Here is a 21,489-nt window from a genome sequence, read left to right as displayed (position 1 = left end):
GCTTTATTGTTGGGTGCCAGGCAAAGTCTGTCCTGTTCACTCAGGCCACATGGGTGGGTAATTGAAAGTATTAGTTGTGGTGGGCAATTTCCCTTGGTGCCACATACTGAACCGTGGCTTCATATTATGAGCAGGACGGCAGCCTCTCCTCCAGGTTTGCACACCTCTCCCCCACCCCAAGCCTATTGGGAAGCTTCCACTTGGATTTTAAATTAACCACAGTTTGGTGTGTCCAGATCCTAAGGTGGTTCATTTGACCAGCTTTGTAAACCCACGATTGGAAATGGGCTTGTTTCAAGGAGCCATGGTTCAAATGAAGCGGTTTGTGCAGCTTCAGACATTGTGACAAGATGCAGTTAATCCAAAACTGAAGCAAAACCTTTGGAACTCCTCCTAAAAGCTGTGCTGGAGGAAAGGGAGGTGTGACACCCCCCCCCCCAACACTTGGTGTGGGTCATCCTTATAATGCTAAGCTTACTACTTCAAACAAAGTTTTTGAGTTTTTGCTTTGGTTATTTCCTCGTACTGTTAGTAGTAAGGTAAAGTTAAAGGGACCCCTGACCATTAGGTCCAGTCGTGACCGACTCTGGGGTTGCGGCGCTCATCTCGCTTTACTGGCCGAGGGAGCTGGTGTGCAGCTTCTGGGTCATGTGGCCAGCAGGACTAAGCCGCTTCTGGTGAACCAGAGCAGCACACGGAAATGCCGTTTACCTTCCCGCCGGAGCGGCACCTATTGATCTACTTGCACTTGGACGTGCTTTTGAACTGCTAGGTTGGCAGGAGCAGGGACCGAGCAACGGGAGCTCACCCCGTCACGGAGATTCGAACCGCCGGCCTTCTGATCTGCAAGTGCTAGGCTCTGTGGTTTAACCCACAGCGCCACCCGTGTCCCACTGTTAGTAGTACCCAGTGGCCATTTGTTTTTCATGTCTCCTTTTATGATATGTTTATCAGTATGTGGTTAGCAGCTTCAGATGCTACTGTTTTACAGAGGCTGTTTAGCTTGCTCTTTTTACCCCTTTACTAGACAGGCTGTATTTCTGTGCTGTTTTCAGAGTCGGGAATGCCCATTCCTTCATGGCCAGCATGGAAACACAGAAGGCTAGCCTTTTAGGAGGTTTGCAAAGAGGACAAGGGTGTTACGGGGTAATCTTCTAGCAAACAAGCTTGGCACAACAGATCTGAGAGGTGGTTTTCTGCTCCCGGAAAGCCAGCCTGGAAACCAGGTTGCCAGGTGAAGGAAGAATGGAGAGATCAACCAACTCACTTGCCTTCAAAGAATTTCTGGTTGCCTGTGGCTACTGGGATAGTGCTTAGATATCAGGCTGGCTGACACATCTTAAAAAATACAAGGGAAAAGCTTTTTTTCTTTCATTAGCAAAGCTCCTTTGGGGCCCCGAATAGCTAAGCTGAGGAAGAAGTGGCTGGTATTACTTGTTTGTTCTTGGTCCTGATCTTGCCTGCCCTTGCACACTCCTGTTGTCTTTGCATATTTGACCAGCACGTCTGTTCCGATTGGAGTCCTATTCCTGCACTTCCACATCCTTCTCTTTGGCACTTGGGCATTCGGTTCCAGGAGCTGGACCTGAGCACAGAGGCTTTCTTCTACTTGGACTCGACAAAGGAGCAAGAGTGGCTGACAGCTGTGGAAAAGGCTTTGCGTTCCAAATCCAAGTACAAGAAAGTAAGTCCAACCCCACCCATTTCTTCAGCAGCCAGACAGCTGTCAGGAGCTGGAGTGAGGAGGAGGAGGAGGAGGAGGAGGTCAGCAAGAAAAAACACCTGGTGTCAGTGGTGTTTTATTCAAAAGAAGCCCACATTCTTTATTCAAAGAAACCCAAACCGTGCAGGCCTCGTGATCACAGAAACCTTTCCCAACAGGTCTTGCCCCAGTGAGGTAGTTGTGAAGGCTGAAGGTTGCTACCCACCCACCACTCTCTGAAGTCTCCTCCTCCCCCTGGTCCTTCCCAAGCATCCTGAGACTCTGACACCTTGCCTGTCTTTGCTCCCTCCTCTTAATTTCTCTGTGTTCTGGGAGACCAGCAGGGAGGGGAGCTGATCGCAGCAGGATGGGGAGACCCCCTGGCTTCTTCAGCAGCCTGCCTGATCTCTGCCTCTTGACCCCCGCCTCCAGCCTCCACTTCTGCCTCGGATTCTGGGCTGCTGTTTGCCACAGAATCTTCCTGCCCTCCTGCCTCTTCAGTTTCCAACACCTCCTCTTGCTCACAGTCTGCTCCCTCTTCTCCCTCGGACGACCCCCCACCAGTTCCCTGGCTCTGAGCCTTCTTCCCTTGGGGGATCCCCAGTTGGTGCCACCTGCCACTCCTATCTGCATCCAGCCGGCCCAGGACAGCAAGCAATGAACAGAGCTGGTAGACATCCCAGTACCTTGCATCTTCTAGGTGCAGCTGGTGCTCATCTTTGTCAGGAAGGACCAGCTCAGCCGCATCAAGGAAGTGATGAGGGAGACAGTGGCCACAGGCATCATGGGGAAGATGGGGAGTAGACCCTGACAGCGGAATTCCCTACGTCGATCTTTCTGTCTGTCTGTCTGTCTGTCTGTCTGTCTGTTTTTCTAATCTCTGCCAACCAGTTCCCCCTCTTTCCTGCTTGCTCACTAACAGCCATCTTTGCTCCGCCCCTGCAGGGTAACAAGGGGTGTGTGGCCGTGAGGCTTGTCTGCAACAATACCAGCTTCTGCATGGTCAATTCCCACCTTGCTGCCCACGTGGAAGACTTCGGGCGCCGAAACCAGGATTACAAGGATATCGGTGCCCAGATGAGCTTCCTGCCCCCTGACCAGGGTCTGCCGCAGCTGACAATCATGAAACACGAGTGCGTTTCGAGGGCTTGGAGGGAGAGAGCCTTGGCTGATGTAACTTGCTGGTCTCCGCTATCTGGAGAAGCAAATTGAGTCACGTTTCTGTAACTTTCCTGCCTGTGTGTAGCTCAGGGTAGGCAGCATTTGTTGTTGTTTAGTCGTTTAGTCGTGTCCGCCTCTTCGTGACCCCCTGGACCAGAGCACGCCAGGCCCTCCTGTCTTCCACTGCCTCCCGCAGTTTGGTCAAACTCATGCTGGTAGCTTCGAGAACACTGTCCCACCATCTCGTCCTCTGTCGTCCCCTTCTCCTTGTGCCCTCCATCTTTCCCAACATCAGAGTCTTTTCTCTTTTTTAAAGAAATAATTATTAAAGTTTTACAAAAACATAAGTACAAAAATACATGAAAAAATAAAAATAAAAATACAACATACAAAAGACAAAAGACAAAAAGAAAATAAGAAAAAATAAAAACAAATCTGTTTTTTTATAACTTTAAACTCATTTGCTTGTTTCCTTGACCTCCTCTCACCTCCCCTTTTTGTATCCCCTTTACATAATCAAATCAGCAAATCCTTACCCTCATTCATTGTCTTATCTCTATATCTTAACATATTATAACTCTTTATTTCCAACCATTATCAATTCATTTTTGCATATTCTTAATAACTTTGTTGCTAATGCCACTTATTTTCAATCCAACATCATTTTAACATTCGTTAATTTTACAGTGTTTCTGCAAATAGTCTTTAAATTTCTTCCAGTCTTCTTCCACCAACTCTTCTCCCAGGTCTCGGATTCTGCCAGTCATTTCCGCCAATTCCATATAGTCCATCACCTTCATCTGCCACTCTTCCAGGGTGGGTAAATCTTGTGTCTTCCAATACTTTGCAATAAGTATTCTTGCTGCTGTTGTTGCATACATGAAAAAAGCTCTATCCTTCTTTGGCACCAATTGGCCGACTATGCCCAGGAGGAAGGCCTCTGGTTTCTTCAGGAAGGTATATTTAAATACCTTTTTCATTTCATTATAGATCATCTCCCAGAAGGCCTTAATCTTTGGGCACGTCCACCAAAGGTGAAAGAATGTACCTTCATTTTCTTTACATTTCCAACATTTATTGTTGGGCAAATGATATATTTTTGCAAGCTTGACTGGTGTCATGTACCACCTGTATATCATTTTCATAATATTCTCTCTCAATGCATTACATGCCATGCCATAAATTTCATACCGGTGGTCCACAATTGTTCCCAGTCAGCAAACATAATGTTATGACCAATGTCTTGTGCCCATTTAATCATAGCAGATTTAACCATTTCATCCTGCGTATTCCATTTTAACAGCAAGTTATACATTCTTGAAAGTATCTTAGTTTTGGGATCTAACAGTTCTGTTTCCAATTTTGATTTTTCCACCTGGAAGCCATTTTTTTTGTCCAAATTATAGGCCTCTCTTATTTGGTAATAATGAAGCCAGTCTTGCACTTTATCTTTTAATTTCTCAAAACTCTGCAATTTCAATTTGTCTCCTTCTTGTTCCAATATTTCCCAATATTGCGGCCATTTGGCCTCCATATTGAGTTTTTTCTGAGCCTTTGCTTCCATTGGTGACAACCACCTTGGGGTTTTATTTTCCAGTAAGTCTTTGTATCTTATCCAGACATTAAACAATGCTTTCCTGACAATATGGTTTTTAAATGCTTTATGTGCTTTAACCTTGTCGTACCACAAATATGCATGCCACCCAAAAACATTGTTGAAACCTTCTAAGTCCAAAATGTCTGTGTTCTCAAGAAGCAGCCAATCTCTCAACCAGCAGAATGCTGCTGATTCATAGTAAAGTTTAAGGTCTGGCAGGGCAAATCCACCTCTTTCCTTTGCGTCAGTTAGTATTTTAAATTTTATTCTGGGCTTCTTGCCCTGCCAGACAAATCTAGAAATGTCTTTCTGCCACTTCTTGAAACAGTCCATCTTGTCCAGAATTTGCAATGACTGAAACAAAAATAACATTTTTGGCAATACATTCATCCATCAGAGTCTTTTCCAGGGAGTCTTCTCTTCTCATAGAATCATAGAGTTGGAAGAGACCACAAGGGCCATCGAGTCCAACCCCCTGCCAAGCAGGAAAGACCATCAGAGCACTCCTGACATATGGTTGTCAAGCCTCTGCTTAAAGACCTCCAAAGAAGGAGACTCCACCACACTCCTTGGCAGCAAATTCCACTGTCGAACAGCTCTTACTGTCAGGAAGTTCTTCCTAATGTTTAGGTGGAATCTTCTTTCTTGTAGTTTGGATCCATTGGCCACTCATGAGGTGGCCAAAGTCTTGGAGCCTCAGCTTCAGGATCTGTCCTTCCAGTGAGCACTCAGGGCTGATTTCCTTCAGAATGGAGAGGTTTGATCTTCTTGCAGTCCTTGGGACTCTCAAGAGTCTCCTCCGGCACCAGAATTCAAAAGCATCAATTCTTCGGTGATCAGCCTTCTTTATGGCAGGCAGCATTGTGCTCTCCAAATGTTGATTGACCAAAATTCCCATAATTGCTAAGAATTGGCCTTGCTGACGGGCTCATGAGAGTTCCACTTCAGCAACACCAGGAGGGTGCAGTGTCGGCGATCCCTGCTGCTGCAGCTGCACCACTAAGGTTTCTACTAGAGCAGCCAGGAGAGAGCAACATAAACCGAGTGGCAGAGATGTATTAGATGAGATTATAGCAAATGTGGGCAACTTCTCCAGTGATCGGGGTGGGAGTTGCAGTTTGTTAAGGGCAGTAACGCGAAAGCAGAGCGGCCATTTTGCATGGAGAAGGTTCCCGGCTCAGTCACCAGTGTGTGCAGCTAGGGCTGGGCATGATCTCTGCCTGAAAGCTGCTGCCAGTCCATGTAGTCCGTCCTGAGCTTGATGGGTCAATGGTCTGCCTCAATATAAGGTCGCTTCCCATGTTCCTGTGTACTACAGCAGGGTTTGGAGGGCCACAAGCGCCCTGCCCATGAATTCAAGAACCAGGGGAAATTCTAAAAGTCTTTGCTGAAAGGACATCAAAGCAGGGGCCAGGTGAACCTCTTTGGGAGATTATTCTGAAAGGTCGGGTGCCATGACTGAAAAGGCCCTGCCATGCTTGAAAGAGCAGGAGTTCCCTGGGAAAGGGATTCTAGTCAGTGGAGAGGCAGTGCAAACATAAGTGGGCCTTCTTCTGGTACCCTTTCCCCAAACCTTGAAACACTTGAAAGGCCAAATGGGATGCTCTGAATTGGGCCTGGAAGCAGTTCAAGAGCCAGTCTAGTTCACAGAGCACTAGCCTAATATGATCATACTGCCCAATCCTAGTTATCAGTCTTACTACATATTGCAGGAAGTGGCAGCAGGCTGCCTCCCGACCCCCGACCCCCGACCCCGTGAGCTAGCCTGTAGCTGTGGTTGCTTTGCTTTTTTCCAGCATTGTCATCTGATCACTAAAAATGAGCTTCAGAGACTTCTGACCTACGACCAGGTGAGAGACATCTTTGTGTTATATGTGGTGGTTTAGGATATTGCCCTGTTTATTTCCTTTGTCTGGGATACCCCAGCCTAGGCTAGAGAAACCACTTTCAGGCAGTTAGGAGCAAAGTGTAGCTATAACATAGGATGACTGCGACTTCTACAAATGCTTTTTAAGGTTGCCGGTTTGTGCAACCTGAATTAGAAGCAAGTCCCAATTAAGTTGGAGGGTTGCCTTGGAATAAGTAGGACTGCTCTGCCGTTTCCCAGTTAGAGGGCTTTCCTAGCTCAGCACACGCTCCAGATGTTGTTGGACTCCCATCAGCCCCAGCATAGCTGCTGTCCAGCAATATCGAAAGGTCTAAGGTTTCCTGCTCTAGGTTTTGCATCTGTCTGGAAAATCTGCGTTGCTCACATGTTCTTATCAGCAGAGACTTCCATTAAGTCCAATTAAATTGCTGGTGCTTTTTGTTTTACATTTTTCTCTCCAAGGTTTGTGTGTTCATCATGTTGACGACCTTTCTCCCACTTGGCATAAGGAGCATTGGTATTTTGTGTTGAAACAGGCCTGATTGCTGCACCTTACGGTGGATTTAAACTCTGTGAGCGTAGTCGTGCCTTAGCCCTTTGAGAAGGATGCTGCAAGGAAGGCAAGGGGGGGACTTCCAACATATGCAAAACCATCATAAAACATTAAAAACTTCCCTAAAGGCTGTATAGTTACTTATCTCCTTGACATCTGACGGGAGGGTGTCCCACAGGGCAGGTGCCACTACTCAGAAGGCCCTCTGCCTGGTTCCCTGTAACTTCGCTTCTCACAGTGAGGAAAAGGCCAGAAGGCCCTCGGTGCTGGACCCTGATGCCTGGGCTGAACAATGGGGATGGAGACACTCTTTCAGGGCTGAGGCCATTTAGGGCTTTAAAGGTTGGCGCCAACACTGAGAATTGTGCTCAGAAACGTCCTGGGAGCCAACGTAGGATGCAAAAGGGTGGTTTTGCAGTTGCTCTTAGTGTCGGGGGTGTATTCTGGTGGTTGTTAACAGTTTGTATGGATTATTGGTACATATAAGATTGTCTATTGGAGGTATAGCTAACCTGTGGTCTGCCGGATGTTACTGAGCTGCAGTTCCTGTTGGCTCCAGCCATCATGGCCAGTAATCAGGGATGATGGGAATTGTAGTTCTGCAGCATTGTGAGGGCCACGTGTCTGCTACTCCTGAGTTAGAGGATTTTCCTGTCGTGTGATGCAGCAAAGTAATTTAAGATGACATGGGGCAAAAATGCACAAGCATCCTGTACCTTTAAGAATTGGGTATAAGATAGGATCTCAGCAGGTATACCCCTTTTTTGCACTTGGCTAACCTACTAGTAGGGACGCGGGTGGCGCTGTGGGTTAAACCACAGAGCCTAGGGCTTGCCGATCAGAAGGTCAGCGGTTCGAATCCCCGCGACGGGGTGAGCTCCCCTTGCTCTGTCCCTGCTCCTGCCAACCTAGCAGTTTGAAAGCACGTCCAAGTGCAAGTAGATCAATAGGTACCGCTCTGGCGGGAAGGTAAACGCTGTTTTTGTGTGCTGTTCTGGTTCACCAGAAGCGGCTTAGTCATGCTGGCCACATGACCCGGAAGCTGTACGCCGGCTCCCTCGGCCAATAACGCGAGATGAGCGCCGCAACCCCAGAGTCGGTCACGACTGGACCTAATGGTCAGGGGTCCCTTTACCTTTACCTTTAACCTACTAGTACTTCACCTTGGTCTTCCAGCACAACAGTGGCTGTTAATAGACTCCATTGTCAGGCAACAGGGGGTCTTCTGCTTCTCTGCTGATAAGCGATTTCTTTTTGGCTTTAGCTAAACATTCAGCGTACCCAAAAGACAGCTTTTGCTGATTTCACAGAGGGAGAGATCAAGTTCATCCCGACGTACAAATTCGACTCTAAAACAGATCCTGCTTGATAGTTGAGCCTTTGTAAGTAAGTCCTCTCAATCATTCTTCTGCAAGGCTTGTTTGTTTTTCCTAGTCTGCTGAGATGCTAGTAGTGTCCTGCCTTTCCATCCTCCTGAGCAGGCTAGTAAAACATATATTTTAAACATGGCTTTCTGCTAAGCAAGCTGTTGGAGGAGGGCTAGAGTTGAGGGCTGGACGGACTTCCTTTCCTCTGCAGCCAGAATGGACACCAAGCCACGGAGGAAGAGAGAGATCCAGCTCTCCTTCACCTGCTCACTTTGCTTGCATGGAATTCCCGGTTGCCAAAGGCTGCTAGGCGAGTTGTGAAATGCAAGGCTGTGATATGTTGTCTTCCTCAAGCCATCCCTGCTCAAAGTCTCTGGAAATGTTTTGGCTCCTTTTCCACAAGCAGCCTTTCCCCCACATTTGTCCTGATAATCAGCATCCTGTTTCATGGCGTGTTTAAGCAGAGAATCCTGTTTGTGTCAAGGAAGTCTGGGAATGAGACTTGGTGCTCTCTCAAGATGAGTCTGCCAGGGCATAAGAGCATGAGAGCAGCCCTGCTGGATCAGGCCATTGGTCCATCTGGCCCAGCATCCTGTTCTCACATTGGCCAATGAGATGCCTCTCGGGCAGCCCACAAACAGGACCTGGGTGCAACAGCACGCTCCCCTCCTCCAAGCCATACTGCTTCTCTTGGTGGAGTATGTTCTCTGGCCATTATGGCTAGTAGCCATTGAGCCTCACCATCCAGGATGTGGCATATTCTTGTGGTTCTTGACAACTGTCAGAAGCCACCTAGGCCTGCTAGTTTCATTGCTCTTGCTGTGGTAATGGGGAAATCAAAAGGACAGGCGGAACATGTAGTGACGAAGCCGGAAAACGGCAGGCTCCTTTGGGCAGCATTTCAGGTGCCAGAAAGGGTCTTTTGGATCACTGAAAAAATAGTGTCTGAACAAGAATAACGGGGCCCCTTGCTTTGGGGAAGGATCATCATTTGGTGGTGTGCCATATGCTTTGTATGCAGAGTCTCAAGTTGAAAGGCACCTCCACCTGAAAAAGGATTGGGCCACAGAGAGCTGCTGCCAGCCAGAGGAGACTTAATTAATGAATTGTGGGGTTGGAAGGGATCACGAGGGTCATCTCGTCCAATCCCTTGCAATGTAGGAATCCAAACTGGGGGAGGTCAGAAAATCATTCTGACCTGGTAGAAGGCAGCTTTTGATTTCCTGACAACTCTCTCCATGAGGCAAAATGCCTGCACACCTGCAAGGTCTGCCCCTTCAGAAGTTGGACTCCCAAGCCCCATCATCTCCAGCTCTTGACCGTGGTCAAGATCACAGGCCGTGTGTGGAGCCAAAGTTTGACTGTGTGAGCCTTGTGTGTTGCCTCAGCCAGTCCAACTGTCTCCTTGCAGTGGGAAGTGCCGTGTGCCAGCATGGTGTGAGCCAATCCTCTGGCGAGGAGGCAGCGTGAATCAGCTCAGCTACCGAAGCCACATGGAATTGAAAAGGAGCGACCACAAGCCCGCCAGCTCCCTCTTCCTCACAGGGTAACACCTGCCCTGGCCAGGGCTATCGTCTATTCAGGCTTTTTAGTTGCCTGCTATGTGGCACCTCCTCGAATCTGGGCAGGCCCTGACCAACAACCAGGCCCCTTTCCACAGAGCTCCTCCTTGGCCAATGACTTCCGGTGCAAGGAGTGGGCAGGTTTTGGCTCTGTTAAATCCCTAGGCTTCCATTCTCCACTGTTCTGAGTACACGCTGCTCCTGCAGGCATGGCAGACCACATGGGCTGAACTGTATACCTTAACCGTTGGTTCCATTCATGCAATGGAGCTTCTGTGGTACTTGGCTTGGAGCATTGGGCTTCAGCCCATTGGCTCTGGAAGTCACAGCCGCTGCCATCCTGGGGAAGCTCTCAGAGTTACAGTACTTGCCTCTTTCAGGGCTGGGAACAGGGGGTGCATCAGGCCTTTCTGCTCTTAACTCATGCCCCCCCTTTTTAGTCCATAGCCCCAACAAATGTGCTCTGCCCCCCCCCCCCCCGATAGGTGAAGGTTGTGGATGACCGACGGTACCGGAAAGTGATTGAGGATATTGTTCAGTTGATGGACAGGATGGAGAACGAATTCCTTCCCTCCCTGGAGGGAGGTAAGGACGAATAGGATCCTCTCCAACCCCTTAAAGAGGGTTTGCTGCAAAAAGACCAGGGGGGAAAGAAGGCCTTGGCCCATCTAGCTCAGTCTTGAGCGGTTCCCCAGGATTTCCGGGGGATCTCTCCCAGCCCTACCTGAAGATGCTGGGGATAGAACCTGGGACCTTTGCATGCAAGGCAGATGCCCTTCCACTGAGCGGCAGCCTCTTCCTCTTCCTCGCAGGCAAAGACTCCAGGGGTCGCCAGCGTGGTGCCCTCCAGATGCTGGACTACAACTCCCATCATCCCCAGCCAACATGGCCAGTGGCAAGTGCAGCAATATCTGGAGAGCCCCACGTGGACCTGTTGCATGTGCAGTCCCCTAAATGAGAGGCCGGGGCCAAGGACAAACTTCCCCCTGGAGCATGTTTCCTTGCCTCTGCTGAAGGCAAACACTCTCTTTCCTCCCCCCCCCCCCCGTTTTGCTCTGCAGTTTCCGTTTGAGAATGTGAAGTTCCGGCAGCTGCAGAAGGAGAGGTTCCAGATCACAAACAACGGGCAGGTCACCCTCCACTTCTCCTTTATCCCCAAGCTCAGTGACAGCCAGTATTGGAAGCCATGGCTTCGCGCTGAGCCCTGCGAGGGATACTTGGAGCCCTGCGCGTCTCTCTCTGGAATCAGAGAACTGTAGAGTTGGAAAGGGACCCCAAGGCTCATCTAGGGAAGGCCTTCCTTTTCCCCTCCTCTTCCCAACCCTCCTCCCTCAAACCTTGGGAGTTTGGTAGAGCAGGGGAGGCTTAACATTTGTGGGCTGCATTGCCCCATGCTCAAGCCTCCAAGGGCCACACGTCAAAGCAGCTGAGCCCAAAGTGTAAAAGTGTGTGTGACCAGCTTTAAACAAAGACACACAGACAAATGAATTGAAGCCAAGCAATGCTGGAGGGTCCCCAAACACCTTTTGGCATCGCAGGGAACCAGTGAGAGCAGTCCGTCCAAAAATTACTTTTTTAAAAAAATAATCGTATTTTTATGTTGTGGAGGCACAAAAATATCTTGGGGAACATATAGAACTAGCCAAACCTTTAAAAACTCAATGAAATGTAAACTAAAAAAGAAAGTTACATTGGGGGCGCAAAAATCCTTTCCCTTTTGATATTCTTTTGTTAGGATCACTTTCTCTCACCCCCCAGTATCCTGTCACCATCTTCTGTGCAGCTGCTGCTTTGGAGGACTAGAGAGGAAAGTGGGGTGGGGGTGGGAACTGAGTCGCTTCTTCTCCTAATTCTTGAAGTTAAGGTTTGCCCCATACACCTGTGAGAACAGGATGCTGTACTAGATGGGCCGTTGGCCTGATCCAGCAGCCTCCTATTGTGTCCTTCTGTTCAATTCTTCACCGTCTTCACTTTTAATTTACAGACAAGGCAACTTGGCTGTGCCCAAGAGTGTATCTACCTGACCTCCTCCCGTTTTAGGTGAGACGGTGGACATTTCCCTGGATGTGTACGTCAGCAAGGAAGAGAAGATTGAGGCTATCTTTGTCCTTCACCTTGACCCTGGCAAGGACTATTTCCTCACCATCGGTGGGAGCTACCTACCAAGCTGCTTCGGGACCTCCTTGGAAGCCTTGTGCTGGATGAGGCAGCCGCTTGGCGGAGTTCCCGTCACCAGACTTATTGACCTGGTAGGGAAAGGGGTTGATTTACCTGGCAGGTTCATGTGCTGGATGTCTACCCTTCCCACTCTGCTTGCCTGCTTGGAAAACAGCTGCTCTTCCACTCAGCAATGTGGGGGCTGGGGGTCCTCCGCTGCATTCAGCTTCAGCTTCTGTAGCTCTGCATCCGCTTCCTGTGTGCTGTTCATGCCCTTTGTTTGCCTTGACTGAGTCATCCCAGGTTCTGGTCCTCCCACCTGCCCTTTCGCAGGGCCACTGAACCGTGTGCATTTCCCTGCCATCTGCCCAGATTCTGTTCAGCCAATGGGCTGTTTCTTTCTCTTCTCAGGGCCTGTGCCATTAACACCCTTGGTTGTCTGTTGCTCTTGCCTTCCTCCTCTGATCTCAGGGAGAAGACGGCTTCCTAGAAAAGGTAACAGTTGGTTTGCTATCCTCTAGATGTTCTTGTAGCGGGCTCAAAGCAGGTTTACACGGGGGTTGCGTTCCGAGGTGCCGTGCATTTAAATGAAATTGCGTATATTGGGGGCAGCATTGGAAAAGCCTGCAAACACCCTCTAAACTCCCGGAAGCCCTTTTGAAAGGCCTTTTGAAAACCAGCAGCCTCCCTGCAAAACTCCTTGCTCCAACTCTCCACAGGTCTGAAAGGTCGGTGCCAAAGCTCCTGGGAGGGAGTCGAGATGCTGTTTCCATGCCACTTTGCCGCTTTTGTGCTTTTGGGGGGGGGACATTTTTGCCCCCTCCAGTGCCCCTTCCAGCTCTGCGGCAGTGTGCATGTGCCTCGAAGGCACGTAAATGGAGTTGCCCTTGTCAACGATCAGCAGCTGCTCCATGCAGTGGCAGCTGGTCCCTTAGGGCAAACCAGGCACTACCCCACCAACCGGACTTTCCTCTCAGGTACCCGCACCTGCCTGCCTTCTGACTCAAATCCAGTCCAGGTGGTGGCTCTAGCTCTCTGCTTTGGTCTCTCCCCTAGTCTCAACGTGGCCCTTGTAGAACTCGGCAGAGGAGAACGGAGACGAAACCAGAATTTGCCATCGCTGCTTGACTCTGGGTCCGCTTGCGATTGGCAGCACGGGAGGCAGAAAGCCCAGTCTCATGATGCAGGCGCCAGCCCCCTCTGGCCCCAAGAGCCAGTTTTCTCCTTGTCTCTGTGCTCAGCAACTGCTGCACAGGCTGTGCCACTCTGGCTTACTCTCACCACCTGAGCACTGGCATTTGGGAAGCGGTAGTGGCTGCTTTGGGGTGGCTCAGGGAAATGTCACTCCTCTCGAAATCAGATCAACTTGGGTGTATTATCCTAGCCACAAGGAGACCGTGGTGACTGTCAATTTGGACAGCTGTAGACATTTAGAATCATGGAGGATATGTTGATCAGTGGCTCCGGTCAGGGCTATTTCTTGCCACTATTATCACAAACCACATGCTTTTGATTACCAGTTTCTGGGGAACATGATGGACAGAGTGCTCTTGTCCCCGTGTCCCTATGGACTCCCAAGGGCATGTGGTTGGCCATTGTGGGAACAGAATGCTGATCTAACCCAGCAAGGCTCCTGTGTTCTTTAGCATGCACCAGCTACTCTTGCACTAAGACTCTGATACAGCATGTGTCATTCCCCACACCAATACACTCTCTCTCTCTCTCTCTCTCTCTCTCTCTCTCTCTCTCTCTCTCTCTCTCTCTCTCCAGGGGCGGGGAGTATTGGCGGGGGGGGGAGGGGGGATGAACTGGGTCCTAATCAACAGCTGCCCTGGGGATGAGGGGATCAAATTCTCCATCCTTGCCAACTCCTTTTGTAGCACCTCTGCTTGTGGTTAACGCTTAGCTGGAATGAAATATTCAACGCAGCAATAGAGAAATTAAAATATTAATTTATTTGTCAGACAAATAAATGAGAGGCTCAGTGGTATATGGTTACCAAGCTCTGGCCTGGCCTCCTGCCATCCTGGCCAGCACTTATATTCCCTTAATCCAGCCCCCTTTGCTCCTCCTGTGGCTGCCTCTGTCCAATCAGCCTGGTTGAAATTCCTATTGGCTGTTTGGTAGAACCAATCACAAAAGATACACCCACAAAAGATACACCCATTTCCTTGCCCTTATAAGGGAGACAAAGAGCTATATATATGACAAATAAGTAATAATATATCTTACATGGAATCTTAATTACCAGCTCACCTCTTGCCCTCCTTGCCCTATTGCCTTCTAAAACAAATGTTTAATCTTACATTTTTATGTTCAACAGATGTCAAGGATCTTGAGTTCACATCAACATTGAAAGATTTCCTTCATTTAAGGTTTCTAAACAAATGCCTGACAACTATATATCAAGAGTGCTTGGATGGCGTCTTCTGTCTGGCAGGGGGGCTAGGCTGGTGGCTGACTTAATTTCAGGATAAATACAACTCTTACAACCATATGAAATAAGAATCTAGCATTCCTTAAATCCTTTGCATAATTACATTTAAGCCAATATATTTAAGCTATTATATTTCATACATTATCATAGGTAGCCTCTTAAAAGAATAAAGCTTCTCAAAGTAAAAAGGAAGGAACTCAGTAAAAAAACAGCTTTTAAAAAGAAACCTCTTCAGTTTACACCTCCCCCTTTCACCCCCCTTTCCAGCCTAAAAATAAAGTAGAAAGAAGCTTCTTCTCCAGCCAAGCCAGTTGCCTTTTCCCAACATTTATTGCCCTTTTTAACTCTCTCAGTTTAAGAAAGAAACAGCTTTAGAAAAGACTTTTCAAAAATGCTCTCTTTTCTGTCAGCTAAATGTTTTAAAAGATTTCCCAAAAAATACTCTCATTCTTCCAGCCAAGTCAGTTGTCTTTTTCACTGCTCTTGGCCTTTCAACCTTAGGAAGAAGATATGGCTCATTTTACTGGGAGGCACATTGGTATTATTTTACTATTTACTCATTCCTAATTGTGTTTTCTCAGCCTGCAAGGGCAGCATATGTAATTTCCCCTTTTTATGACTTTGAGAATTGTTTTTCTACTATAAATCAATGGGGCCCTCTTGTCTTAGGAGAAAAGCCAAGGTTTTTTCTCTGCCTGGCATGAAACATTTGAAAATCCTTTTTTTAAAGCTCATTTTTAAATACAAGCAAGCCTTAATAAAATATATAAGCTTTGATAAAAATGCAGGCTTATCATTAGATGCCTCACTTTCAGTGATGGGCTGCTTGCCACTGCTGTGCTCCTAAAGCTCTCTTGCTCCCCCCTCCTCTCTTTCTCTTTCTCTTGAATGTGGTAGCTTGAGATAGAAATAACCACCCTGAACATTCCTGGAGAGGAAGATGGGAAGGAGGCCGGAGGCATTGTTCACCAGCTGCTGTGTGCTGCATTGCCCAGACAAAGTCGTGGGCTGGGGCTCCAGCTGTTGCTCAGTTTCTACCCCTGCCTCTGCAACGTGCTCTAGACAAGGGGTGGTGAACATGTGACCCCCTCATCTCATCATGCTGGCTGGGGCTGCAGCCCATCAACCTATGAAGGCCCATCCATGTTCTGTTGCTGTTTTTGTTACTTATTTCCTGCCCTTCACCCTAAGGTCCCAGGGCAGGTTCCAACAATTTAAATAAAATGTTAGCCAAACCTCATGTCCACAGCTGCATATTCAGTAAGCTTTTGGGTGAACTGCACATCCGGAGTGGGAGGATTACTAGCTGCATATTAATAGGGGGAGGGGGAGCTTGGATTTGGGGTGCGAGCAATTAGTTTTTTGTTTCCCCACTTGAGATGCTTGCTGTGGCTAGGGCCGGGCGATATATTTTCAAATCAGCTTGAAGTCTAGATAGTGAGACTGGTTTCATAATTTCTGACCCGGCAATATATTGCGAATCATGATGTGTGTGTGTGTACTATGCAAAAAACACCATGTGGGGGGAAACTGTGAAGCCAGACAATGCTTCTTTAGATTCCTGCAGCCCCTGTGGACTCTGCCGGTTCAGCTTTCCCCTGCCCTCCTGCAGGGGGCAGCCGAAATCACAATGCGGGGGAAACCGTGAAGCCAGCCAATGCCTCTACATAGCTCCATCTTATTTCAGACATCGTGATATATTGGTGTATTGCAATGTTTAGCTAGTGATATATCACCGTGTTGAAAGTCAGCTATCACCCAGCCCTAGTTCTGGCCTCAGAGGGCAAGAGTTGTCCACCCAGCTGGAGCAAGGAAAGAATGCATACTGGCACACATTCTGTCAGGCTCTCATGCCAGTCCCCCTTGTCATTGGACCTCCAGGAGAAGCAGTTTCTGGATATCGTACCCCAGGATGGTGATGACTCCACTGAGCGGCCAAGGAGATCTGGCTTTTGGTGGACCACCTCTTCAAGAATGCCTGCCACCAGGTGAGCTGAGGGGGAGGGTACCATTGAAAGGATGGGTGTGGGCTGGAATCCAGTACCAGTTTTGGGGTGTGCAGGTTCCAAACGTCCCAATTGATTTATATCTTAGCTACCGACTCGCTCTTACGAGCTCCTGCTGTGAGTATAGTGGCACCTTGGTGGAGCGCAGCGGGTGGGACATCCAGCATACGGTCTTCCTTAGAGCGGCTCAGAAGAACCCAAGTGTTCCCAACCATTGTCTGTCTATCCCTAGCAAAGCGGCTCTCTGAGACTCGCCACTAGAAGACGCGGGGAATGATTTGACTCTCCCATTGCCCCAAATCAGGAGAAGGGTAGTAGGAATGCTACTGTGGAAAGCAGGCGGGATACAATTCTCAGCCCTTGTGCCAGCTCTCTTGGTGAGGGGCTTCTCTCCATTGTGGCATTCCTCGACCTCACGTTATGCACCCCAGGGTTGGATTGTTCTTCATGCTATCCAGGATGTACCTCATCCCATTTGGAATGGCCCTTGAGAAAGGATGGTCTGCCTATAGTCAGCAGCTTACCACCTTGTTGTTTGTTAAAAACTTGAATAAAAAGCATGCTTAAAATAAAACAGGAAAGATGAAATTTTGCTGGCTTCTTGAGAAAAGAATAATGCCTCATTATTTGTATCTGCTTTTAAATGTTGTTTCTCTTCTCTTTGTAATGAGTTTTACTGGGTCTGGGGTCATTTTAAGTTGCTTACCTTCACTAAAATATATAAATCTACTCGACTGGAAACTTTTATTATCCAAATTCAAACCCACTTTTCTTTCTTGGAATGTCCTCCATGGAAATGAGATGAGCAACTGGATAGCAAAATTCCTGGAGTGGGGAGGAGGGTTCAGTGTTCTAATAGATTAGATATGGACAGTCCTTCAGTACAGCAAAACTTGACACTTTGAAACCTTTGAGTCCTTTCCAAAAGGACTTCACCCACTATTTAGGGGGGAAGTATGTCAGAACTGACCTTCTGCAGTACTGATTCCACATTCTTGGACTCCTAATCTTACACGTAAATTAGAGCTGGAACCATCTCAGGCCCTATGGCTCTTGAAATGACCATGACCTATTGAGCAAAACCACAGACTCCACCTCTTTGGTGACTAAACCCCACTTGCTTTTACAAAATAAATTAACAAGAGAGGAAAATCATGGAAGAAATAAAATGGCTTTTGAAATTAACAAAGGCGATTCCTTTTATCCACATGTATTACGGGACATGTTCAAAGCGCCCCTCAGGAGAAATTCTGTAAGCAAAGGTAGCAGGCTTTGAAAAGCTTGTGCAGATACACAAGGGCACATTGCTAAAAGAAACAAAGGGATTTGGAGGGACCATGAGTGAACAGGTAGTACCAGAATGTACAGAATTGTACCTAGAAAAGGGTTACAACTGGACTACCTTTTTGTAAACAAAAACAACAACAACCCCCAAAATAAAACTCGGAAGCAGCAGGACTCCTTAGCAACTCTTCAAAAAACAAAACACAAAACTGCATATCCCTACCTAGTCACCAAATGTGAGGGGAAACGTAAACCAGCGTCTTACACTGCTTTAAATGATAGCCAGATTCTGCCATTTTTTACCACACCAGAAGTAAAAGCACGGGGCATTAATAAGTTTTTGAAAAATCATGCACTTCATTTGTAGGCAAGGGGAAGCTTTCTGAAATGTACACACAATCTGTTGAAATGACCAAGCAGCGGACGAGATTCGGGGACAGTGGTGTGCCGCCTGGGGAAATGTTCCTTTCCATTCACCTTAAGCAAAGATGTGGTGACCTTGTGCATCCATAAATAACTTTCAGAAATGTATTTCATTACTTCCCAAAGCTTCTCACTGGGCCACCAAATGGCATTTCTTTCTATTTTGGATGAAACTGGGGAAGCAGCTTGAGAAGAAGGGGTTGCTGACATTCACTGGCCTGGAGAACACCTGATGCCAATATGATGGCAAATTGTGGGTGGTGCATTGATGGAGAAACTAAGGCAACAAATGGGGACATGACGCCACCGGTGTTCTAAAGATACATTTCATGTAAAGATTATGATGGGCTTCTTCAAATGCCCATAGCCTCTTACAAGCAGAGGGTTTAGATCAATTTTCTGTAAACCTCTGTCATAAATAGTTGTCACTGGAAATACGACCCAACAATGCAATGCTGGACTCATCCCTCCCGTCAGCGTGCCTGGAAAGCACGGGTCCCAGTAGGTTCCGCCTTACTCTGCTCCTTTCTCTGTGAAAGCCTGCTCTTTCGCTTTCACATGGGAGCAAACCTCAACCCACCCCCTCCCAAAGAAACCTTTTTTATGAGCTCCCCTACTCTGCGTGTGCTTTCTTTGGCTCCTGTCTCAATGAGCAGAAATTGAGCACATGAATTTTCCAGCATCAGGAGTTTCCCCCAAGACAGTGTCGAGATCAGGCGTGTTTGTGTGGCTCCACGCTTGCAATTCTTGGGGCTTTGGCTAAGAGGAGTGCATGCTAGCTAGACAGTTTACCTCCCTTTGCTACAGTTTAAATTTCTGCATGCCATCTGCTGTTGTGGAACAAGTCATCCCCATGATCCCTCTAGCCCAGTGGTCTCTAGGGCGGCCCACAGAAGCTCTCAAGGGTTTCAGACAAAACATTTGTTCACTTCAGCATATAGCAGTCCAAAGAAATGTATGCTCTAGAAGGTCACAGGCTCCCCCGTCTTTGGGGTAGAGCTTTGACGTCTGAGACTAGATCTGCAGGACTCATAAACATTTCACTCTGTAGAGATGAGTAGTCGGCACCGTCCGAGTATAGGAGGAGGGGGGTGGGGGTGGAATACAGGGCTGAGAACTAGAAGAATGCGTTCAATCTCCTACACGAAGCCAGAGCCAATTATGAAGATTGACCAGTTGCTTATAGATCAAATGCATGGATCATGCAGCTGCAAAGAGGTCTACCCAGCCGCTCCCACAGGCAACATGGAATTCTTCTGTGCAATTTACTGTGTTGTTGTTGTTGTTGTTAAAGATGTAAGACAAGCCTATATTGCACTTCATTAAAAATGCCAGGTCACTTCACAACAATCTACTGATGGACTCAGTAGAATCAGCAAGGGCCAGAGGCCAGCAACCTTTTTCAGCCGTGGGCTGGTCCACCGTCCCTCACAGCATGTGGGGGGCTGGACTATATTTTGGAGAGAGAAAATGAACGAATTCCTATGCCCCACCAAGAACCCAGAGATGCATTTTAAATGAAAGGACACATTCTGCTCATGGAAAAACACATTGATTCCCGGACTGTCCGGCCCCCGGGCCTTCGCTTGCCTACCCCTGCTCAAGGCAATCACTTCCTGCACTTCACGTTAACGCAGAAGACGGCCCAGTTGTGCTCAGATGCTCAAAATTCCCTTTTCACCTTTGGAGGGTCTGTTTCAGTTGGCATCGGGACAGCTCACCTAGCAGTGCAGCTGCCTTTATTGCAGAGGCAGGAGGTTTCCTTCCTTTCATATTCAGGATTTCTGTACTCACATAGAAATAATAAAATGGTTTCTGCTGTTTGTTAAAAGTCATGAATGAACTCTCACAACTCGTTGATAAGGTAGCTTGCTTGTGTCTCGAGAAATCGTATAAGAGGAGCATTCATAGGAAGTTGCACTTGACAGAGTCAATCTAGCCTAGCACTGCCTACACTGACTGGCAGCAGCGCTGCAGGGTTTTCAGACGGGGGCAGTCCCAGCCCTGTCTAGTGGAGATCCTGGACTGAACCTGGGATCTCCTGCATGCAAAGCAAGGCCTCCCTCAACTCGGGAGGCGTGAGTTCTCTACTGTATTTCAGCAAATGCTTTCACTTTATCATTTCATTTTCCTCTGTATATTTTGTGCACCTATTTTCCTGTATACTTTAGACAGAGAGGAGTAGCAATAGGGTTGGAGGCAAGGTTCACAGTTAGTGTTGTGTGAGCATTTTAAAGCAGTTGAGTTTAAACAGGAGGGGATTTCAGCTGAAGAGATGGCCAGCATCGTGAATCTGTAAGTAGGATGTCTTCTGCTTCTTTCTTTTAATCTTCTGGGGCGAGGGCTTGGGGTCCCCCACACGGCCAGCATCCCCATGGAATTTAACCCCTTCCTGAACAGCTTAACTTCTCTTCCCACCCGCCTTCCCATTCTCCCTCCAATCTCATTGCAGCTCAGCTGGTTAGAGGGAGCTGCAGATAGCACCAAGGTTGCAGGCCCGATTCCCAGAAGGTACAGCTGCAGATTCCTGCATTGCAGGGGGTTGGACTAGACCTTCCATGATCATTATTTGGGGATGCTTTTTATTACATTCGTAGCCCACTTTTCATCCAAGCAGTTCAAGGTGGCATTGATGGCTTGCCTTTCCCCCTGTTTCTCCCCTCACAACAAACCTGTTAGGCAGGCTAGGATGAGAGTGACTGGACCCAACATCAAACAGTGCACTTCATGACTGAGTGGGGATTTGCGCTCGGATCTCCCAGGTCCTCCTAGTCCAGAATTCTAGCCACTATACACCCCCCTCTCTCTACCCCTTCTCCGTTTCTCAACTCTTCAGCCATCAACTGCAACAGACAGGGGTTCTGTCAGTCTTCCTGTCAGTCACTCTGACTCTAAGAGAGTTTTCATTGCATTCTTTGGCTCATCTATGCCTTGATGCTTTGACGACCTTCCTAGCAGCCCCCTTCGCTCTCCAGGCAGGGCTGCTGTCCTAACAGCATTGTGCTGAGGGCTCTTTTAAATGCTGGAAATGCTTCCCTTATCTTTCCTTTGCTGGGGATTGGGGGGGGGGAGTGTTGGAATCCCCCCCACATACATGAGATGCACCACTGTGTTCCTGTGGAGAGCCGTTTGGGGCCTGTGGAAATAAAGACACATGCCACAATTATTTCAGGTCAATGGGCTAAATATGGCCACAACTTTATTGGTTACAGGTGATGAGTGGTATTGGCTTAGGCATTGGTCCTAACCGACTATCCGGCTTCAGCCCGTCCGCTTGAGGTCCGGGAAGGGTTAACCACCAGTAGGGGGAGTCCTGCTGATGCACGTCAACTCGCACCCCCCCCCCAGGCGAAAAACCAAGTCGGGCAAAAGA

At 48.0% G+C, this 21,489-nt stretch overlaps 1 pseudogene across 1 annotated transcript in view; it reads left to right on the top strand.

Moving 5' to 3' along the window:
- LOC309361278 overlaps positions 1-21,489 on the top strand; it is a 162,126-nt pseudogene that overhangs the window by 52,514 nt on the left and 88,123 nt on the right. Inside the window, exons 4-14 of the transcript in view lie at positions 1,502-1,684; positions 2,403-2,502; positions 2,625-2,875; positions 6,257-6,310; positions 8,145-8,248; positions 9,659-9,793; positions 10,295-10,405; positions 10,871-11,036; positions 11,850-12,058; positions 12,438-12,461; positions 16,285-16,391. The product of the transcript in view is annotated as an uncharacterized misc_RNA (transcript). The remainder of the gene's footprint in view (positions 1-1,501; positions 1,685-2,402; positions 2,503-2,624; positions 2,876-6,256; positions 6,311-8,144; positions 8,249-9,658; positions 9,794-10,294; positions 10,406-10,870; positions 11,037-11,849; positions 12,059-12,437; positions 12,462-16,284; positions 16,392-21,489) is intronic.

This window comes from Podarcis melisellensis, assembly GCF_964234715.1.
Source record: "Podarcis melisellensis genome assembly, chromosome: W".
NCBI lineage: Eukaryota > Metazoa > Chordata > Lepidosauria > Squamata > Lacertidae > Podarcis > Podarcis melisellensis.
The sequence above is the reverse complement of the archived record's forward strand: the minus strand, read 5'-3'. Positions and strand labels throughout refer to the sequence as shown.